This window comes from Arachis duranensis, chromosome 10, assembly GCF_000817695.3.
Source record: "Arachis duranensis cultivar V14167 chromosome 10, aradu.V14167.gnm2.J7QH, whole genome shotgun sequence".
Lineage (NCBI taxonomy): Eukaryota > Viridiplantae > Streptophyta > Magnoliopsida > Fabales > Fabaceae > Arachis > Arachis duranensis.
The window spans coordinates 26,067,708-26,086,211 of record NC_029781.3 but is presented as its reverse complement, the minus strand read 5'-3'; the positions used below and the strand labels follow the sequence as shown (position 1 = coordinate 26,086,211).

At 36.9% G+C, this 18,504-nt stretch overlaps 1 non-coding gene across 1 annotated transcript; it reads left to right on the top strand.

Moving 5' to 3' along the window:
* The first annotated feature begins 17,004 nt into the window (after window positions 1-17,004).
* LOC127743613 (small nucleolar RNA R71) lies at window positions 17,005-17,108 on the top strand. The gene has a single exon (XR_008004997.1). It is a non-coding gene; the product is annotated as a small nucleolar RNA R71 (small nucleolar RNA).
* Window positions 17,109-18,504: the final 1,396 nt, after the last annotated feature.

Here is an 18,504-nt window from a genome sequence, read left to right as displayed (position 1 = left end):
TTGCTGAGGTGGTGACTTGGATCGGTGGTGCCGTCGTAGAGATCCATATCGGGTGGCTTGAAGTTTCGTGGTACCTTCTCCTTCATGATCTCTTGCGTGAAGGGATCATGGTTGCATTCGGGGGTGGTGCCGCGTTCTGTCTGGTCTTTCAGATTGGCCTCTATTTTCCGTAGTTTTTCTTCTAGTTCTCTGCGCTTTCGAGCCTCTCTTCTCAGCTCTTGTTCAGTTTCCTTTTGCTTTTTTATATCCTCTTCGAGTTGTTTCAGTCGGTTTTGTTGTGCCCGAACTGCTTCTAGAATTTCTGAGCTCTTTTCTTTTTCGGGATTTTGTGGATTTTTGTTTGGGAGTGATGTCTTTGGGCGATTCTGTTTGTTTCCTCCTGGAGTGCGCGGTGATAGAGGGCTGTCCGGTCGTTCTCCGGTGTCAACTTCATCCTCTTGCTCTGATGCAGCGTGGTCATTGTCAAGAGGGTCGTCCGCCATGGTAAAGGGATGACTTCCAGGTCCCCGGCAACGGCGCCAATGTTCCGAGGGTTACCTGAAACGAGTAGCTCGGTCGTCTTGGTGAGGCCCGAGGTGGGGGTCAGGGACCCGAGCTTGATATGTGGAGTGGTTGGTGGTTGTACCTGCAATGACACTCCGATGCTTAAGTTAGCATGGGTCCAAGCAGATATTGAGTAGAATTACAGTATGAGTTATACCTGGGTGCTCCAGTGTATTTATAATAGTTGGCCGTGATCTTCCCTGGATAAGATATTCTGATCTTATCTTATCTTTTGGGAGTTTTATCTCTATCTTTGTGGAACCGCCTTTCCCAGGCCTTTCCGGCCTTTAGGTTTTGGGCTGCGTTCCTTCTGATGGGCCTTCTTAGCTTTGTTTGTCCAAGGTCCGACTTCAGGCGTGGGCCTTGGGACGAGGTCGGACCTTTCATAAAGTTGCCGATTTAGAGGAGCTCGGTTAGGGTATGAACAATAAGGAAATAGGTTATATTGAGGTGGTGGTTCATGAGAGTAATTGTGTTGGAATAGGGGTGGTTCTATGTATGGTTCATTTGGCTCATAAGGTGGTTGGTATGGTGGATACGGATTAGGGTCATATGGAGGTGAATGGTGGAAAGGGACTTGTGAGTATGGTGGTCTAAGGTCATGTTGAAGAGGGTGTTCAAAGGCATATGGTAGTGGTTGTTAATAATCAAAAGATTGCTCACCATAGCCATTGCCTTGATATGCATCACAGAATGGTTGTTGATAGTCCATTGGAGGTGGTTGTTGCCATGAGGGTTGATCAAATCCTTGTGCCTCATCCCATCTTTGATTATTTCAACCATGGTGCATGTTGTCATTATAATCTCCTCTTCCTGCAACATAATTATAACTAGACTCATAGCCAAAGTTGTGAGAGTTTATGGTAGCTAAAGGAAATAAAAACTAATAAAAATTAATGAATATAAACTCCTAAAACTAGAAATACTAACAACAATATAAAAAATTTGAAAAAGGTTTAAATTTTGAAAAGGTTTGATTTTTAAAATTTTAAATTTAAGTTTTGAAATTTGAAATTTGAATTTTAGAATTTAAATATTGAAATTTGAAATTTTGATTTTGAAGTAAGATAAGATAAGATTTTGAAAAAGATATGATTTTTGAAAAAGATTTGAATTTTGAAATTTAAAACTAAGATAAGATAAGATAAAAATTTTAAAATAAAAATCTGAATTTTTTTTTTGTAATTTTTGAAAAAAATCAATTAAAAAGAAAATATTTACAATAACCAATAATAAGGCACACGTTTGCAATTCCCCGGAAACGGCGCCATTTTGACGAACGGATTTCTATCGGTAAAGAAAATTAAAAATATAATCGCGTTGTAAGTATAGTTTCTAAACCAACAGAAAATCCTTTCGTACAAAAGTTTTGTTTGTCACTTAAGCAAATCCAATAAAAAAAAATAACCGAAGTATTCAAACCTCGAGTCGTCTTCTCAAGGAATTGCAGGGAAGTATGATTTATTATTGGTTATGGCAAACTGTTTTTTTTTTTTTTGGGGTTTTGAAATAAGGAACAAGTAATTTAAATGACAAGAAAAATAAATTAATAATTAAGAAAACTATTGGCAAGATATGAAATATAGAAGTCCTATCCTAGTTATCCTTATCGATTGTGATGAGAATTGCTCGTTGCTCCCACTTAGTCAACTTCTAACTCTGAAGGTGAGTGGATAAATCAATATGAAGCCTCAAGTCCTAGTCAATTCCCAAAGAAAGACTAGAGTTAGTGGAATTCAAGTCAATTAGCAACTTCCAATTATCAATCAACAAAAGAGTTTGATAACTCAAGAGTCTCTAATTACTCAACCAAAGCCAAAAGGAGAAAAATCCAAATTATTTATATCATAAATAAAAGAAACAAATCATAGATCTGAAATACCTCAAAAATTCATTAAATAGAAAATCCAAATCTAACATGAAGAGGTTCATAAGCTAAATTGAAAAGATAAATATCAATTAAAGTAATAAAATAAAAGTAGAAAATAAATTAAAGGAACATTGAACCTGTGATGAAGAAGAAATAATCCTAAATCCTAAAACTAAGAGAAATCCTAATTCCTAAAACCTATGAGAGAGGAAAGAACCTCTCTCTCTAAAAACTACATCTAAATTATGAAAAGTGAATTATGAGTTGTCACCCTTCATTCCTCCACCTTGCAGCCTTTAATCTGTATTTTCTGAGCTTGAAATTGGGCTGGAAATAGCCTAGAAATCGCTGGGGGTAAAATCTGCCACGCTGATTTTCGTCACTGCGGCGCGTCCATGTGGAGCACGCGTTCGCATCGCCTAGCTATACAGCCACTATGGCAAATTATATATCAAATCGAAGCTCTCGATGTTATCTTTCCAACGCAACTGAAACTGCCTCATTTGGACCTCTGTAGCTCAAGTTATGATCAATTTAGTACTAGAGGGTCAGGCTGACAGCTTTGCAGTTCCTTCAATTTCTTGTATTCCTTCCACTTTTGCATGCTTCCTTTCCATCCTCTAAGCCATTCCTGCCTTGTAATCCCTGAAATCACTTAACACACATATCACGGCATCGAATGGTAATAAGAAAGGATTAAACATAGGAAATTTAAGAGCACGAAGCATGTTTTCAATCATAGCACAAAATCAAGAAGGAAATTGTAAAACCATGCATTTTGTATGGATAAGTGTATGAAAGATTGATAAAATCCACTCAATTGAACACAAGATAAACCGTAAAATAGTGGTTTATCAGGCTCCTCCTATCTTTGATTGTCCCATACTTGATGCAAGCCTTCATTGTAATCTCCACTTCTTGCAATATAATTGTAACCAAATTCATAGCCAAAGGGGTGAGAATTCATAGTAACAAGAGAAAATAAAAACAAAAACTAATAAGAAAGAATAAAAATAAACTCCTAAAACTAGAAACAACTAACAAAGAAATGAAAAGGCAAACATATTCACAATATTCACAATAACCAATAATAAGGCACACATATGCAATTTCTTGGCAACGGCTCCAAAAATTTGTTGGGGGAAAAATGTCGGTAAAGATTTTTCACGAAAATAAGCGCGTTATAAGTATAGTTCTAAACCGACAATTAAACCTCAATCAAATTTAAATTGTTTGTCACTTAAGCAAACCTAATAAAATTACCCGAAGTATTTAAACCTCGGGTCGTCTCTCAAGGAATTGCAGGGAAGTGTAGTTATTATTGGTTATGGGAAAGTATATTTTTGAGTTTTGGAATAAGGAACAAAAAAGTAAAATAACAAGGAAATAAGATAACAACTAAGAAAAGTACTAACAAGGATTGAGAATTGTAATTCCTATCCTCATTATTATCATTAATTGTGATGGTAATTGCCTTTTACTTTCACTTAGTTAACCTCTAACAATAAAGGTAAGTCAAGTGAGCAAAATCAACTTAGATTCACAAGTCCTAATCAAAGACTAAATTATTGAAGTCTAAGCCAACTAGCAAGTCTCAGTCACCCATCAACAAAAGAATTTTGATAACTCAATAGTCCCTAATTGATCAATCCAAGTTAAGAACATAAAAATCTAATTTAAAATTCACCCAAGCATTAATAAGAAACTAACAAAATAAAAAATCTAACAAGACATAGCAAAATCTAAAACTAACCAAAGCAAAGAAATAACAATAACAAGACAATTAAACAATAAGAAACTTGAAACATAAATTGCATTAATATGAATTAAAGGGAACAAGAGGAATTCAATAACTAAATTGGCAACATAAAGGAATCAACAAGAGAAGTGGATAAACTAAAGTAATAGAACAAATAAAAGTAGAAGAAACCTAAATTAAAGCAAAGTAGAGATCTGAATTTGAGAAGAAATAAACCTAAAAATAGCTCTCTCAAAAAAAAAACTACATCTAAAACCTAAAATTATGTGAATAATGAGAAGTGAATGATTGATTTCCCAACTCTGCAATCTCTAATTTGTATTTTTGAGCTTGGAACTGGGCTAAAACCAGCCCAGAAATTGCCCCCAGCATTTTCTGATATCTGCAGCACGTGACGCTTTGTCATATGTATGCTTCACCCACGCGTATGAGTCACTTGAAAAAATCCTGGTCACGCGTACGCGTTGCTTGTCTGCTGCGCCATTCACGCTTACGCGTTGTCCATGCGTGCGCGTCGCTGCCAGCTTCTCAAAACTTTAACTTCTTGTGTTCCTTCCACTTTTGCATACTTCTTATCCATCCTCTAAGCCATTCCTTCCCTAAAAATCCTGAATTACTTAACACACATATCACGGCATCAAATGATAATAAGAGAGGTTTAAAATTAGCAAATTTAAGGCCAAAAAAGTATGTTTTCAATCATAGTACAAAATTAGGAAGGAAAATATAAAACATGCAAATTATATGCATAAATGTGAGAATAATTGATAAAAGCCACTCAATTCAATACAAAATAAACCGTAAAATAGTGGTTTATCAGTGACCAGCGTCCAACGCCCAAAAGGGGGGCCCTAGCTAGCGTTCAATGCCCCTAAGAACTCCTAGCACATGGGAGACACTAAAGCTCAGCCCAAACACTCACCAAGTGGGCCCCAGAAGTGGATTTTCGCACTACAAGCCTAAGCCTATCATACTTCTGTAATCCTTAGCTATTATATTAGTATATATCGGAGGAGATCACCCTTGTTTAAAGACTTTTGATCATCTTCTACCACTTTACATGTTTTTACATTGTTCTGTGTACAGTATGAGCCACTAAACCTCCTAGGTTAAGGTTAGGAGCTCTGCTGAGTTTTATGGATTAATAAAAGTACTCCTGTTCTATTTTTAATTTGTGTTTGATTCTATTCTAAGAGGTATCTTCGTTCTTCAACCTTATGAATAAGTTGAGCTGGAACAAGGTTATCTCTATTCTACATGGGTTCAGTGAGCATCTTTCCTCGGATATAAAAAAACCACTAGCTTGAGGATACATTTCTTAGACGGCTAATCCACGACTTCGTTGGGGACTTCTCGAGACATCAATTTGGCCGAGGTATAGGGAGATTAGGGTCTTTGTGGTAAAGGCTAGAACCAAGGCGTAGCATTCTCTGATCGGGGAGATTCGACCTTGTTTGTGGTGTTTTGAGTAGGATCACCAAGGGAATGAACTGCAGGAGCTTCAGTCTCTTTCAGACTGGATACACATTGATGAATCCACATTTCATGGTATTTATTTGCTCTAATTGAGTGGATTTCATCAACTTGCATTTATTCAATGAAATAGCTTTGTTTTGTAAATTCTCCATAAATTGTGCTCAAAAGTTAAAACATGCTTTTTAGGCCCTTAATTGCTAAGTTTTGTTTACTTTTAATTCCATTTTGATGCCTTGATGTGCTTGTTGAGTGCTTTTAGGCTTACCAAGCTAATATGGATTGAAGAAGTGAGGAAAAAGCATGCAAAAGTGAAAAAATCATGAAGAAATGGAGTTTGGAGCTTTTCAGCAGTGTGCACACATACAAGTATGCGTGCGTACGCACAAGTGAGGGTCAGCAAGTATGCATGCGCACAACCTTTCGTGCGTATGCACAAGTGAAAAAATCAGAAAGTGTGCATATGCACACGTCTGTGCATACGCACAGGTGCCAGCACGTGACCTCATTAATGTAATTCGCTGGCTGCAATTTTTTGGCCCCAAAAACCCAATCCAACTCATTTTTGAAGCTATTTCAACCCTAATCCAAGAGGAGACAAGGGAAGAGCATTTAGTTTTAGGTTTTGTTATGTTGTTGTCTTAGTTTTCTAACGAGAGAAGCTCCCCCTTCGCTTTAGAATTTAGGTTTTCTTAGTTAATTTCTCTTTAATTTCAGTCCTTAATTCTTGTTTTAGTTTAGTTTCCTTTATGTTTTCATGCTCTTTTGTCTTGATCTTCTTCATTTCTCTTGTTATTTCCTTTATTTTGTCACTTTTATGTTATGAACACTCTTGTTGACTTTAATTTCATTTAATGGAAATTTATGTTTCCATGTCATTATTGCTTTCTTTAGTTGTTATCATTAAACACAAACCCAACGGTTCAACCGTTCACGCCCCCTCCTTTGTCCATAACCCCTCTTCATTTCTCCTACTTCTTCTTTTTTTATTTATTTCATCTAAAAAAAAACAAAACAGAAAAAGAAAAAGAAATTTTTAGCATTGTAGTTTATTTTCTTCTATTTCAATTTCTGCCCTCTTTCCTCTTCCCCGTTGTATTTCTTTATTTTGCTCGAGGACGAGCAACAGTTTTAAGTTTGGTGTTGTCGCTTTTCTGTTATTCCTACGGCACCAAAGACCACCCAACCTTCCAAGTAAAGAAAAGAAAAGGAACCGGCCACCGGTTCTCATAATTCAAGAAGATTTCGCTCCAAACTGCATAAAGAACACTTTTATGATGTTAATGGCAAGAGACCGGTTCTGCCAGAAGTGCGGTTTAATCTCAAACCAGATGAATTTCTAGAAATTCAGCATGAGATTCAGAGAAGAGGATGGTAGTTTCTATGCAATCCGCACACACAAGTTGGGCAATTAATAGTTCAAGAATTTTATGGGAACCTGTGGATTACTTATAAAGATGTGTCTGTAGTCAATGAAAGGGATCACAGAAGCTTTGTAAGGGGAAGAGTCATTGATTTCAGCCCAGAGATTATCTGGCAGACCCTCCAGTTACCACGGACTATGCCCTCACTTGAGTCTTACAGTGAGAGGGCGGAGAGGGATCAACAACTGGAGCAAGTAGTCGCTAACATGTGCATTCCAGATGCCCAGTGGAAACTGGGGGCAGAGGGGAAGGTGGGCCATATTGAAGTTGGTAACCTGACGCTTGTGGCTAGGGGATGGCACCATTTTATTCGACGGTCTATCATGCCCACAAGCAACCAGTCTGAGTGTACTGTGGACTGAGCCATCATGATTCACTGCATTCTGTTGGGAGAGCTAGTGCAGGTGGTGAACGTTATTGCCCAGCAGATTTACCATATCGTCGCCAACACCAAGGAGAATGTTAGGTTGCGCTTCCCACATCTCATCTTTCGCCTCTATGAGGCCGCTAGGGTGAAGATAAAGAATGATTTCCCTATCCAAACTGAGAAGTGCATCACAAAGAAGACTTTGGAATTGGTAAGGGACTATCAAAGACTCCCAAGAGTCAAACAGGCTGAAGAAGGAGCTCAAGAGGAGCAGCCACTGCCTCAGGGACACTACTTCCCTTCTCAAGAGTACTAGCAGCAGCTCGCATCCTCCATGGAGCAGATGAGAGTCACTAACGACATGCATTGGTAGCAGTACACTGCATCTGTAGAGGAGATGAGATCCACACAGAACATCCGTTGGGAGCACCTCTGCACCACCCTTGATGAGATGAGGGCTAATCAGAATCTTCAGCAGTAGGAGATCTCTCAGATGAGACAGAATTATAGTTGCCTGAGAGGACCTCACAGAGCACAGACTGAGGAAAGAAATCCCCAACAGGGAGATTGAGGTGGCTCAGTTCCTTTTCACCTTTCCTTTTATTTTGCTATTTTTATGATTAGATTCCTGTTTTCTGTTATTTTTGTTATTGTCCCATGTACTACTCACTGAGCTTGAAATCAAAAGAAAAGAAAGAAGAAAAAGATGTAATTCATGAGTAAAAGAGTTTATGAAAGAAAGTAGTCTCATTTAATCAAATGTGGTGGTATTTTCTGTGATTCTGAATGTATGACATGAACCGTGCATGTTTGAATTTGAATCAAAGGATGTTGATGTATAAGGAAAAGGAATTTAGAGAACTATTATGAATTTTCTGAAGTTAGTGAAAGTTGATCCTTGAAGCAAAAGAATTAGCAAAGGAAGAATAAAAAGCAAGGTCCAAGGCTCTGAGCATCAATGACTAGGGAGATCAGACATGATTAAAAGCTCAAAGAGTTGTTTCCCTAGTCATATGCTTGTGGTGTTCTTGTGTCAAGTAATCCTTGAGATAAAACATTTAGAGTCGAGATCAAATGCATTTAGCAGAGTATGCCAAAGGCTTTGAGCACCACTATCTGGGAGTAGATGAAAGAAAAATCAGAACTTCAAGAGAGTTTCCCAGATAAGTGCTTGTGGTGTTCTTGTGTCAAGTAATCCTTGAGATAGAACATTTAAAGTAACGGCTAGGCTCAAGGTGCAAAGCACCAATTATTTGAGGATGAAAGGATATCTACTGTGTTCAAGGATTTAACTGAAGTATAAAGATCAAAGAACTCATAATATGATCCGGATTCTAATTCCGAATGACAGTAATATTCCTCTGATTCAAAGGAGAGTGAGATGCCAAAACTGTTCAGAATTACAATAAATAAACCCCACTTCAAGAAGAGACATAAACATAACTGAACTCTCACCTCTCATGCAAATTCACATCTTAATCAAGTACTAATTTTGGTTGCTTGAGGACAACCAACAATTCAAGTTTGGTGTTGTGATGAATGATGCGTGAGCATCTTCTCTATCTTTTCCTAGTGAATTTGCACTTGAATTGCTAAGTTTAATCAAGATTTGATGTATTTTAGCCACTATAGATGCTTCTTTGAGTTGTGTGCAATTATGTTTATTTCAGGTAGCGTTTTGGATGAATTTGACAGAGTTGGAGCCAAAGACGGAGAAAGGAGAACTTGCTACCACCTCCAAGCCAAACTTGACCATTGTCAAGTTCGGTGCTAGCTCAACGCTTCAAGGAGAATTCACACTGCCATCTCCACGCCGAACTTGAGTTTACTCAAGTTCGGCGCCAAATCAAAGACTCCAAGAAAGGCACGCTGTCTCCTCCATGCCGAACTTGAAGTTCTTCAAGTTCGGCGCCAGCATGAATTCTCCAAAGAAAGCCACACGCACAACATCCACGCCAAATTTGGATCCTACCAAGTTTGGCACCACAAGCCAAGAAGCAAAGGGGAACGTGCTGCCTAGTCCACGCCAAACTTGGATTATTCCAAGTTCGGCGCCAACCTTTAGTACACAAGTGGTCCCCAATTTGTCTCTAAAGGCCTGCGAATCAACTTTGTTATTTGATTAAAACTTCATTTCTTTTATAATTAGAAAAAGATATTAGTTAGTTTTTAAGAAATATATTTTATATTAATTAGGATTAGATATAAAAGGGAAAAGAATCAGCCCTTCCGACTCGTCTCTTCTCTTCTACCTCATTTCGCAATTTACAGTTTTTCTGAATCCTAGTTTTCTCTCTGAACCATGAGCAGCTAAATCTCTACTGTTAAGGTTAGGAGCTCTGTTTATTGTATGGATTGATACTATTATTTTTTTATTTTAATTCATGTACTGATTTATAATTCAAGAATTGTTTTCGTTCTTTAATTTATGAATCTGGGTGGAACGAAAGTATGACCTTGGTTCTAATTAAGTTCTTGTATAACTTGGAAAAGCTCTTTACTTGAACAACAGCTTGAAAACAATTTCTCCTAAACTTCTAATTATCTAGACTTAACAAGATACGTGACATATAATCCTCTTATATTTGGATAATTAGGGTTTCTGTGGTATATAAACTAGAATTAAACTTCACCCTCTAATTGGAATTAAGTGACCAATGTATTGGCGGTTGATGAAGGTTAGAGGAGACTAAAAAGGTCTAAAAAGGAATTAGAGTTTAGTCACATATAGTTAGCCATGAATTAAGTCTTGCATGATTAAAATAGTTAATAAGAAAAGTCAATCTAGAAAATAGATAACTCTGAAGCCTTAACTTTCTCCATATATAATTTACAACTTGTTTACTATTTGCTATTCTGATTTTCTGATTTACTGTTTAATGCATCTGAACTCTCAACACCATTTTCTCTTTGTCTGACTAAGCCAATCACTCAATCATTATTGCTTGATCTATCAATCCTCATGGGATCAACCCTCATTTACCTGAGGTAATACTTGATACGACCTGGTCCACTTGCCGGTTAGTTTGTGGACTTTAAATTCCGCACCAATGAATACATATTTTATGGTATTTATTTGCTTTAATTGAGTGAATTTTATTGACTTCTCTTACATTTATTCATTAAAATAGCATAGTTTTGTGAATTTCTCCTAATTGTGCTTACTGATGAAAACCATGCTTTTCATGCTTAAAATTGCTAATTTTAATTTCATTCCTATTCTATTTGATGCGTTGATGTGTTTGTTTAAGTGATTTCTATTTTAATTTTAATTTCATTTCTGAAACTATTTGAGGCCAAATTCAAGAAAGAACAAAGGGAGAGAATTAGTTTTAGTTAGAAACATGCTTTAGGTTATATTCTAGAGAAAGAAGCTCTCTCCTCACTCTAGAATTAGGGTAGATTTAGTTAATCCCTTCTTAGAGTTAGATTTAATTACTTGTTTGATTTAGTTTCCTTTACATTTACTTGTTCTATTGTCTTCTTTTTCTTCTTTGTTTTTCTTGTTAATTTCTGTATGTTGTCATTTTTACTTTCATGAACCCTTGTTGAATTTTCATTTCCATTAATGCAATTTATGTTTTATGCTTCTTATTGTTTAATTAAGTTGTTATTGCTACTTTCTTGCATTTGGTAGTCATAAATTTTATTAATTCTTGCTATTTACTATGCTTTTATTTTGTGCCTTCCAAGTGTTTGATAAAATGCTTGATTGAATTTTAAAGTAGAACTTTGTATTCTTAGCTTGGATTGGGTAATTGGATACTCTTGAATTGTCAAATTATTTTGTTGATTGGTGATTGAGGATTATTAGTTGGCTTGAATTCTACTAAAGCTAATCTTTGATTTGGACTTGTGGACTAGAGTTGATTTTGCTCACTTGACTTTCCTTCATTTGTTAGAGGACAACTAAGTGAGAGCAAAATATAACTACCATCACAATTGAGGATGATAATGAGGATATGAATTTCAATTCTCACTCCTTGCCGAGACCTTTCTTAGTTGATAGATTATTTTCTTGTTATTTACATTTCTTGCCTATCATTCAAAACCCCAAAAATACTTTTCCATAACCAATAATATGCACACTTTCCTACAATTCCTTGAGAGATGACCCGAGGTTTAAATACTCTTGGTTTTTATTAGGTTTGAATTAAGTGACAAACAAATTAAACTTTGATTAAGGGTTAATTGTTGGTTCGGATCTATACATCGATGGAATTATTTTGTGAAAATTCCTAACCGACGATTTTTCTCACATCATGGACTGAAGTTGATGTTGGGGAAAGTGGGTGGCTGCCAATTTTCCGAAGCGATTGTGGTGGACGAAATTGTGATCATCAACAATGGCTCTAAAGAATTGGTGCTCTCAAACATAAATCACACTTTGTCACAACTCTGCACAACTAACCAGCAAGTGTACTGGGTCGTCCAAGTAATACCTAATGTGAGTAAGGGTCGATCCCACAGAGATTGTTGGTATGAAGCAAGCTATGGTCACCTTGTAAATCTCAGTCAGGCGGATTCAAATTGATAGTGGTTTTCAGAAAATATAAAGAGATACTTAATTAAATAATAAAGGATAGAAATACTTATGTAAATTCATTAGTGGGAATTTCAGATAGGTGTATGAAGATGTTGTGCTCCTTCTGAATCTCTGCTTTCCTACTGCTTTCATCCAATCTTTGTCACTCCTTTCTATGGCAAGCTGTATGTAGGGCATCACCGTTGTCAATGGCTACATCCCATCTTCTCAGTGAAAATGGTCCAAATGCTCTGTCACAGCACGGCTAATCATCTGTCGGTTCTCGATCATGTTGGAATAGAATTCCTTGATTCTTTTGCGTTTGTCATCACGCCCAACAATCGCGAGTTTGAAGCTCATCACGAGAAACTCCACCGTTGAAAATACATAAGTGATGGTCCAGGCATGGCCGAATGGCTAGCCCCCAAAACGTGATCAATAGTCTCCTAAGATGAATAATAAAATAAAACTGAGACCAAAGATATCTAATACAATAGTAAACAGTCCTATTTATACTAGACTAGCTACTAGGGTTTACAGAAGTAAGTAATTGATGCAGAAATCCACTTCCGAGACCCACTTGGTGTGTGCTTGGGCTGAGCTTGATCTTTACACGAGATGAGGCTTATCTTGGAGTTGAACGCCAAGTTGTAACGTGTTTCTGGCGTTCAACTCTGGTTCATGACGTGTTTCTGGCGTTTGACTCCAGGATACAGCATGGAACTGGCTTTGAGCACCAGTTTACGTCGTCTAATTATGAATAAAGTATGGACTATTATAAATTGATGGAAAGCTCTGGATGTCTACTTTCCAACGCCGTTGAGGGCGCGCCATTTAGAGTTCTGTAGCTCCAGAAAATCCATTTTGAGTGCAGGGAGGTCAGAATCCAACAGCATCAGCAGTCCTTTGTCAGCCTTCTTATAAGAGTTTTGCTCAGGTCCCTCAATTTCAGCCAGAAAATAGCTGAAATCACAGAGGAACACACAAACTCATAGTAAAGTCCAGAAATGTGAATTTTACATAAAAACTAATGAAAACATCCCTAAAATTAGCTAGATCCTACTAAAAACTACCTAAAAACAATGCCAAAAAGCGTATAAATTATCCGCTCATCACAATACCAAACTTAAATTGTTGCTTGTCCCCAAGCAACTGAAAATCAATTAGGATAAAAAGAAGAGAATATACTATAAATCTCAAAATATCAATGAATATTAATTCTAATAGATGAGCGGGACTTGTAGCTTTTTGCTTCTGAACAGTTTTGGCATCTCACTTTTTTCTTTGATGTTTTGAATGATTGGCATCTCTAGGAACTTAGAATTTCAGATAGTGTTATTGATTCTTCTAGTTAAGTATGTTGATTCTTGAACACAACTACTTTTATGAGTCTTGGCCGTGGCCCTAAGCACTTTGTTTTCCAGTATTACCATCGGATACATAAATGCCACAGACACATGAATGGGTGAACCTTTTCAGATTGTGACTCAGCTTTGCTAGAGTCCCCAGTTAGAGGTGTCTAGAGCTCTTAAGCACACTCTTTTTGCTTTGGATCACGACTTTAACCACTCAGTCTCAAGCTTTTCACTTGGACCTGCATGCCACAAGCACATGGTTAGGGACAGCTTGATTTAGCCGCTTATGCCTGGAGTTTATTTCCTTGGGCCCTCCTATCCATTGATGCTCAAAGCCTTGGATCCCTTTTTACCCTTGCCTTTTGGTTTTAAGGGCTATTGGCTTTTTCTGCTTGCTTTTTCTTTTTCTTTCTATTTTTTTCGCCAAATTTTTTTTTCGCAAGCTTTTGCTTTTTCACTGCTTTTTCTTGCTTCAAGAATCAATTTCATGATTTTTTTTTCAAAATATCAATAGAATTTCTCTTTGTTCATCATTCTTTCCCAACAATTTAACATTCATAAACAACAAGATCAAAATTATGCACTGTTCAAGCATTCATTCAGAAGACAAAAAGTATTGTCACCACATCAATATAAGTAAACTAAATTCAAGGATAAATTCAAAAATCATGTACTTCTTGTTCTTTTGAATTAGAAACATTTTTTATTTAAGAGAGGTGAATAATTCATGGAATTATTCATAGCCTTAAAACATAGTTACTAAATACTGATGATCATGAAGTAGAGACACAAAACATAGATAAACATGTAACATAAAAAACCGAAAAATAGAGAGATAAGAACAAGGAAGTTAAGGAATGAGTCCACCTTAGTGAGGGTGGCGCCTTTTGAAGGTCCAATGGTACTTTTTGAGCTCCTTTATGTCTCTTCCTTGCTTCTGTTGCATGATCCCTAGTGATTTTGGTGTTCCTATCCTTAGTTGCTTCCAATAATTATGTGGAGGAATATGTATCCCCTGAGGTATCTCAGAGATTTCTTGATGAGGAAATTCCTCATGCTCTCTTGATGTGCAGTCAAATGCTCTTCTACTGAGCTATGGACCCTTGAGATAAATCTCTTCATCTCCCATGACTCGGAGGTGGAAAAATTTTTTTGTCTTCCCTTTTCTCTCTTTTTTTTTTGAGGTTTCTCTGGCCTTAGGTGCCATCAATGGTTATCGAAAAACAAAAAAAAAGCTATGCTTTTACCATACCAAACTTAGAATGTTGCTCGCCCTCGAGCAAAGAAGAAAGAATGGAAGGAGAAGAAGATCTGGAAGAGAGGGAGAGATGTGTATGTTTCGGCCATATGGGTGGGATTGGGTGGTGAAGAGATGGATGGATGTGAGTGGTGAAGAGGTGATGGGGAAGAGAGATTGAGGTGATTGGTGAAGAAGAGAGAAGGTGAGTTAAGGTAGGTGGGGATCCTGTGGGGTCCACAGATCCTGAGATGATCCTGTGGGGTCCACAAATCCTGAGGTGTCAAAGATTTACATCCATGCACCAATTAGGCATGTAAAATGCCTTTCCATGCAATTCTGGCGTTTAAACACCGAAGTGATGCATGTTCTGGGCGTTCAACGCCCATGTGCAGCATGTTTCTGGCGTTGAACGCCAGTTCCATGCTTGTTTCTGGCGTTCAGTGCCAGCTCTCCTCAGGATGCATTCCTGGCGTTTGAACGCCGGGATGTTTCTTGTTTTTGGCGTTCAGTGCCAGATCCATGCTCTGTTCTGGCGTTGAACGCCAGCCAGATGCTCCTTATTGGCGTTTAAACGCCAGTAAGTCCTTCCTCCAGGGTGTATTTTTCTTATGCTATTTTTGATTCTGTTTTTAATTTTAATATTTTTTTTCGTGACTCCACATGATCATGAACCTAATAAAACATAAAAGAACAATAAAATAAAAAATAAAATTAGATAAATAAAAATTGAGTTGCCTCCCAATAAGTGCTTCTTTAATGTCAATAGCTTGACAGTGGGCTCTCATGGAGCCTCACAGGTGATCAGGTCAATGTTGCATAGTCCCAACACCAAACTTAGAGTTTGGTTGTGGCCTCCCAACACCAAACTTAGAGTTTGATTGTGGGGGCTCTGTTTGATTCTGTACTGAGAGAAGCTCTGCATGCTTACTCTCCTTTGTTACAGAAGGATAGCCGTGTGCCTTAAACACAAGGTAGTCCCCATTCAATTGAAGGACTAATTCTCCTCTGTTAACATCTATCACAGCTTCTGCTGTGGCTAGGAAAGGTCTTCCAAGGATGATGTATTCATCCTCCTCCTTTCTAGTGTCTAAGATTATGAAATCATCAGGAATGTAAAGGCCTTTAACCTTTACCAACACGTCCTCTACTAATCCATAAGCTTGTCTTACTGACTTGTCTGCCAATTATAATGAGAACAAGGCAGGCTGTACCTCAATTATTCTTAGCTTCTCCATTACAGAGAGTGGCATAAGATTTATGCCTGACCCTAAGTCACACAGAGCTTTTTCAAAGGTCATGGTGCCTATGGTATAGGGTATTAAGAATTTCCCAGGATCTTGTTTCTTTTGAGGTAAAGTTTGCTGAACCCATGTATCAAATTCACTAATTAGCAAGGGAGGTTCACCTTCCCAAGTCTCATTACCAAATAACTTGGCATTCAGCTTCATGATGGCTCCTAGATATTAAGCAACTTGCTCTCCAGTTACATCTTCATCCTTTTTAGAGGAAGAATAATCTTCAGAGCTCATGAATGGCAGAAGGAGATTTAATGGAATCTCTATGGTCTCTATATGAGCCTCAGATTCCTTTGGCTCAATAAGGAACTCCTTCCTGCTTGAGAGACGTCCCATGAGATCTTCCTCATTGGGATTCGCGTCCTCTCCCTCCTCCTTGCATTTGGCCATATTGATTAAATCAATGGCCTTGCACTCTCTTTTTGGATTCTCTTTTGTATTGCTTGGGAGAGTACTAGGAGGAGTTTCAGTGATTTTCTTACTCAGCTGGCCTACTTGTGTCTCCAGATTTCTGATGGAGGATCTTGTTTCATTCATGAAACTTAAAGTGGTCTTAGACAGATCAGAGACTAAATTTGCTAAGTTAGAGGTATTCTGTTCATAATTCTCTGTCTGTTGCTGAGAAGATGATGGATAAGGCTTGATATTGCTGAGCCTATTTCTTCCACCATTATTAAAGCATTATTGAGGCTTTTGTTGATCCTTTCATGAGAAATTTGGATGATTTCTCCATGATGAATTATAGGTGTTTCCATAAGGTTCACCCATGTAATTTACCTCTGCCATTGCAGGGTTTTCAGGATCATAAGCTTCTTCAGAGGCTACCTCTTAAGTACTGTTGGATGCATTTTGCCATCCATTCAGACTTTGAGAAATCATGTTGACTTGTTGAGTCAACACTTTGTTCTGAGCCAATATAGCATTTAGAGCATCAATTTCAAGAACTCCCTTCCTCTGAGGCGTCCTATTATTCACGGAATTCCTCTCAGAAGTGTACATGAATTGGTTATTTGAAACCATGTCAATGAGTTCCTGAGCTTTTGCAGGTATTTTCTTTAGGTGAATGGATCCACCTGCAGAGTGGTCCAATGACATCTTGGAAAACTTAGATAGACCATAATAGAATATATCTAATATGGTCCACTCTGAAAACATGTTAGAAGGACACTTTTTGGTCATCTGCTTGTATCTTTCTCAAGCTTCATAGAAGGATTCACCATCTTTTTGCTTGAAGGTCTGAACATCCACTCTAAGCTTGCTCAGCTTTTGAGGAGGAAAGAATTTATCCAAGAAGGCCGTGACCAGCTTATCCTAGGAGTCCAGGCTATCTTTAGGTTGTGAGTCCAACCATGTTCTAGCTCTGTCTCTTACAGCAAAAGGGAAAAGCATGAGCCTGTAGACTTCAAGATCTACTCCATTCGTCTTAACAGTCTCACAAATCTGTCAGAACTCAGTTAAAAACTAGTAAGGATCTTCAAATGGAAGTCCATGAAACTTGCAGTTCTGTTGCATTAGAGCAACTAATTGAGGTTTTAGCTCAAAATTGTTTGCTCCAATGGCAGGAATTGAGATGCTTCTTCCATCAAACTTGGACATGGGTTTAGTAAAATCACCAAGCATCCTCCTTGCATTATTGTTGTTGGGTTCGACTGCCATCTCCTTCTCTTGTTCGAAAATTTCAGAAAGGTTGCCTCTGGATTGTTATAATTTAGCTTCTCTTAGTTTCCTCTTCAGATTCCTTTCAGGTTCAGGGTCAGCTTCAATAAGAATGCCTTTTTCCTTGTTCCTACTCATATGAAAGAGAAGAGAATAAAAAAAGAAGAGAAGAGGAATCCTCTATGTCACAGTAAAGAGGTTCCTTATTGTTAGTAGAAGAAGAAAGGGAATAAAGAAAGGAGAATCCAAATAGAAGGGTGAGGATAGGGGTAGTGATTTAAGATGAAGAGAGGTGAAGAGAAGTGTTAGTAAATAAATAAATAAATAGAAGAAGATGAGAGAGAGAATTCGAAAATTAATTTTGAAAAGCAGTTAATGATTTTCGAAAATTAAATGTGAGATAGAATTAAAATTAAAATTTAAAACAATTAGTTAATTTAAGAAGAATTTTGAAAAAGGGATGAGATATTTTCGAAAAGTAGAAAGGGAAAAGTTGTTTTAAAAAAGATAAGAAACAAACAAAAAGTTAGTTTGTTAATTGAAAAAGATTTGAAAATCAAATTTGAAAAGATAAGAAGATAAAAAGATAAGATAAGATATTTTGAAATCAAATTTTTGGATAAGATAAAATTTTTTAAAAAGATACGATATAAAAGATATGATAAAAAAGATATGATATAAAGATATGGTTGAAAAAGATTTAATTTTCAAAATTAAAATTAATTACTTAACTAACAAGAAACTAAAAGATATGATTCTAGAATTTAAAGATTGAACCTTTCTTAACAAGAAAGTAACAAACTTCAAATTTTTGAATCAATCACATTAATTGTTAGTGTAATTTCGAAAATTATGAAATAAGGATAAAAAAAAGATTTTGAAAATCAATTTAAAAGAAATTTTCGAAAATAAATAAAAAAAATGAAAAAGATTTGAGTTTTGAAAAAGTTTTGAAAAGATAAAATTTTTAAAATTGAAATTTTGACTTGACTAACAA